Genomic DNA, 5000 nt, shown 5'->3' with positions numbered 1-5000 from the left:
AAGATATAACGTATTTTCAATATATGACCAATTTGGCTCCACTTGGGGTCCTAAACCTAGGGTTTATAAATTTCACAATTTTGGTAGAGGGCTCATTTCTTACCACAATCATGCCCCCAGGGAGGCAGGGTCAATGATATTCCCAATTTTTGTTCCCCTTTATCCATATATACTTTATACCAAAATTGGTTAGAACTGGTTCAAAAGAAGAAGCTTCAAATGTTAAATGTTTATGACCAGTGAAGACATATAGCAAAAGGTCTCTTGAGCGATTCAAGTGACTCCGTAACGACAAAGCCAGAGTGATTACTCTAGGGCACCTGCCATGTGATGGGGACCTAATAGTACTTAAATTTTTATACCAATAAATAAGAATGAATACCAGTAGTTTACTTTATAATAATAATAATGAGTTTATTCACCAATCATGGGCACGTACAGTTTAACTAGTAATTAATTATAACAATATAAATAAATAACAATCATTCAAATCTACTACTACTTTGCACACATCTATGATTATATATGAAATACTGATTTCAGACTGAATTTAAACTAACATAATGAAATATACAATAGAATAACCAAACTGCTTCACACATCTAAGGACAGTGCCAGTTTCAGAGACAGTGGATAATGATAATGTTGTGTGAATACATGTGAAGTTGTAATCAATATCAGTATAAGAGTTTAGTAAATACAGTATGCAAGTATAATACACATGTACATGCAGGATCCAGTTGTTCTAAATGTTTTATGTCTAAAGCAGGAAGGTTTAAATAATTATATAAATGAAAATAATTGTGCTATATGATTAAAAAAAAAACAATTTAAAAAGTTGAAGAAAGCATGATTTGTTGACTTGATTACAGGGTGTACCAAAGGACAGAGCCTGTTAACAGTCTGGTTATAAATCATTTGCCAGACTATTGGTCTTGTACTCCCAGTAACCAAGACAGCTTACAAGTGTAATACACATGTACATGCAGGATCCAGTTGTTCTGAATGTTTTATATGATATTTATTAAAAAAAAGAAATTTTTGCCGAATGTATTCTCCTTGATGTACTTTTCACTGAACATGTGCAACCTTTAACTCTGTCCATGCTGACTGGTATGCAATAGTAACAACTGTTTACTACATCTGTATAATGAATACATGTGTTAATCTTCTCAAAACATCCATTAATCTTGAGAAAATATTACGCTTTTATTTCACAAAACCCAACAAATTTCCTTGCAGGAGTTGATGCATCAATTTGGTACATATGACGTCTTTTCAGGAACCTTATCTCTGTAAAGGAAATTTGGTCTTGTTAATTTTGTGTACAATTTTCATTTTAACAAATTCATAGTTAATGATATTAAACAATAAAACTAATTTTGCAAATATTGCAAAATCCATATGGAATAGTAGAGATAATATTTATGAGAACTTCATTGCCAATAATCAAGTTCATTACATTTTAAATATTAAGGTGTTTTAAATAAATTCCCTTTAAAGTGATTTAAATAGCTATTATTGATCTACAGAATTGACCAACTCTGTAATGTATATAAGTTATGTGATGCATAGAAATCTTGTGGTTTTCTACACCCTATCATAATTGAAAAGTGAGTCTGTATGAAAATCACAAGGCTACACAGCCCTACCAAGTTTCATGGTAAATGAATCTGATGACTATGTATGTCAGTTTGTCTCCCTGGGCCTCATCAGTCAGAGAAGAGATCAAACTGAGACACCAAAATTGTCGAGGATAATCTCTGATACCTTCCTGGTTTCCAATATACATTTAAATGCATGTATATTTTTGCAAGTTTTATTTTTACATTTCTCAAAATTCACATGTTTAAACATTAAAACATTCAAGAAACCAGGAAAGTTTCGGCCCATTTTGAACTGAAATTCTGCAGCAATGAAACAAATCACATGGACTTTGTGAAATCTTTTGGCGTTGTCTGTCTAATCATGAATTCATTGACAATTCTGCAATGAGACACTGGCATAGAGCTGCCGGATAAGATCATCTGCCATTGCGAGTCTACTACTGGACTGACTTGGTGCCTGTCACAGTTGTCAATCAGTTATCGCAATTCACCTTTGAATTAGAACGCTTTACCCAATATAGTATTGCGTTGTGTGATGACACAATTGAATGAGACAATTGAACAATTTGAATGACATGTTTGATGTAATACAGCAAGAGTTTTCATTGGCCGATTACAGCCCGCCCACTTTCTCGAGCGGATTCAGTGTAGCTGGAGAACTGTACATAGCTCTCTGAAAAGATCCACCTCTTATAAAAACCTTTGATTTACGGGTCACAAAAAGCTGCGGACGGTTGAGGCCTGAAATCGGTGTATTCTTGTGTTGCTGTCTCATAAACTCAATATAAAAAAATCTTAACATATTTTCCTACTATATACTTGCGTCCAAACATACCTTCAAATATTCATTAAAGCCACACACCACCCGAAAACTCGCAGCTTCAAATGATTTCGTTTGTTGACTTAGCCATGTTAGGTAGCCGGTCAATTCGATCTCTTGCTATTGGTATCTATTCATAAAATCGGTTGTAAGTTATGTATTCGCTCTTCATTTATTATCAACACGAATAATTAATAGAAATTAAAACATTTTTGTACCAGTTTTTGTAAAGGTAAAATAAGCTCTAGATGAACAAAAATGCTACATAAGGACATTAGATGGAGACCGGCCGGCGCGGCCGCTCATGACTAATGCAGACCTGTTTACCCCTTATGAAAGTTGTCAGTAAGATTGTCAGTATTTTTGGTAGTCTGTCAGTACAAAGTCACCGGTGAGTGCCGCAAAGCGGCACAAACCTGCTATGGGGGGGGGGCATGAATTTTGAAAAATTAGATGCCATTTCCTGCTATCTGAGAGCTCCTGAAATCAGATTCAGAGGTTTATAAAGATGAAAATATACTAAGTATTTTAGTTTAATTTTTTAAAAGTATGCTGAAAACCTTGTTGAGACCTCTCGACTTGTAAATTTCCCTAATATTTTTCATGCATATGTAGTACCGTTTCTCTGACACTTACCTCATATCTTTTAATTTTTAAACATCAGATCAATTAGCACTAGTCTACTTTTCTTGACTCATCAAATTACCCCTTTTTAAATTACTTTGCTTTCCTTGAATACTCAATTCATCAACTGCTTTCCGTTTTGACATGGTTTGTCACCATGCTGTATTAATCTTGATCTTTTACATGCTTTAATATGTTTCTATTTCATAAAGCGCTTAGATGACTTTGATCTTTAAAAGTTAATAATTTTCTAGATTGAATTTTGACGAAACGATTTTTTTTTAACCGATTATTGTTTTTGACCGTATTTTCGCGACCAATCACCGTAAAATGTATTTTTTTAACTTTTACCGTAAAAAATACGGCGAAAACGTACAAGTAAACAGGTCTGCTAATGAAAGCCGCACTGCCGTGAGTTTAGCTATTTGAATAATTATCATTTAATAGGACTGGGGTGGTATATTATTTAAACAATTTAGCTAAAATATTTGTGGGGTATTAGTACACATCTAGACGCTATTGTGCCAATATGGAAATGAACCGGGATTCGAATTGACTGGCTACCTAGCATGGCTACGTCTACGAACGAAATCATCAAAAGCTGTGATCGAGTTTTTGGGTCGTATGGGGCTTTAATAAATATTTGAAGGTATGTTTGGACACAAGTATAGTAGGAAAATATGTTAGGATTTTTTTATATTCAATTTATGAGACAGCAACACAAGAATACAACTTTTTTTCTTTCTTCCTTTGAGGTTTTTTTCCCATCTAGCATCTGGCCGTCATGTTTTCAAATGCTGACTACTCCCGTATAAGGGAATTTGGGCGGACTTATACATATGGACCAATGAGAGTTTCTGTTGCATTTCGCAATTGTATTACAAACAGATTCAATTGTGTCATCACACAACGCAATATTATATCGGCCAAAGCGTTCTAATTCAAAGGTGAATTGCAATAAAAAATTGAAATTTAATAGCACATACTGCTAGAATGGTCTCCTTGAAATCTTTGAAGCAATAAACATTTACATTGATAGACAGGCAGTACACAAATACCTACAATAAAACAAACTGAAAAATTTTAACTGGAACAAACTGTTAGATGAAAACTGAACATGATTGAACTACAGAAAATGTTTTTCATATACCCTTCCCCATTGTCTATAGCCTATTTAAGAGTATGGTTGACATTATCCATACTTGCATTATGCATGACATTGAAAGGAACAGACATGCATGTATATCTGATAATAAAATGGAATACCCATCTTATTTATCATCTTTAAGTTCCAGTTTTGTTTTGTCCACCTTGTCAAATTTCCTACATGCAGAATGGTCAAAATTTCAGCAACAATTACTTTTGAATCCTTATGATAATGGTTCTCTCTAATTGTCTGATGGTGATGTTTCAGTCACTCTTTCATAATGCCCACCCCTACCCCCATCCAAATAAAATGAATTCTAGAATTTGAGTTTCCAAAGTCATGTTCAAGAGTCACAACTTAAAGGGAACGTAGGGTCAAAAATCAAATTTTGATATGTGGAAACTAGTACCATGCAGACAACAAAATCTAGCATAGAAAAAATAATTGCAGCTGATAACAAGATTTAATCTGTCATTTACACTGAAAACTGAGCTGAATGGGAGAATCTCTTATCATGGCGGCTGATGACGTGTATGCGGCAATTCATTACAACTGCTGTGCCTAGCACTAAATGGGTTACAGAGTATCTATGATCTAAATGTCGGGAGTTCAAGCGAAATTTTGCACTGTGGTCAAAGGAAAAGGAATACATGTATCTACCTTTTAGCATCCCTGATCTCCCCCCAAAACTATGAACATTGTGCAATAATTGGATACATAACCTTGGAAATGAATCTTTTGTTTTTGAACGGCATTTCGAGAAAGAGTCTTTTAAAGAGGATATCAGGGTAAGTATATCAGT

At 34.2% G+C, this 5000-nt stretch overlaps 2 long non-coding RNA genes across 4 annotated transcripts in view; one reads left to right on the top strand and one right to left on the bottom strand.

Moving 5' to 3' along the window:
* Positions 1-1203: 1203 nt before the first annotated feature.
* The window catches only part of LOC125645741 (uncharacterized), an 8537-nt gene continuing 4740 nt past the window's right edge, over positions 1204-5000 (bottom strand). The window contains exon 4 of the long non-coding RNA XR_008802448.1: positions 1204-1293. This is a non-coding gene — a long non-coding RNA (uncharacterized LOC125645741). The remainder of the gene's footprint in view (positions 1294-5000) is intronic.
* Positions 4048-5000, top strand: part of LOC125671069 (uncharacterized) — a 2068-nt gene continuing 1115 nt past the window's right edge. Inside the window, exon 1 of one of the 3 annotated variants that reach the window (XR_008802447.1) lies at positions 4048-4986. This is a non-coding gene — a long non-coding RNA (uncharacterized LOC125671069). The other 2 variants (XR_008802445.1, XR_008802446.1) reach the window with 2 other exon arrangements.

Source organism: Ostrea edulis, chromosome 4 (assembly GCF_947568905.1).
Source record: "Ostrea edulis chromosome 4, xbOstEdul1.1, whole genome shotgun sequence".
In the NCBI taxonomy this organism is placed as follows: Eukaryota; Metazoa; Mollusca; class Bivalvia; order Ostreida; family Ostreidae; genus Ostrea; species Ostrea edulis.
The sequence above is the reverse complement of the archived record's forward strand: the minus strand, read 5'-3'. Positions and strand labels throughout refer to the sequence as shown.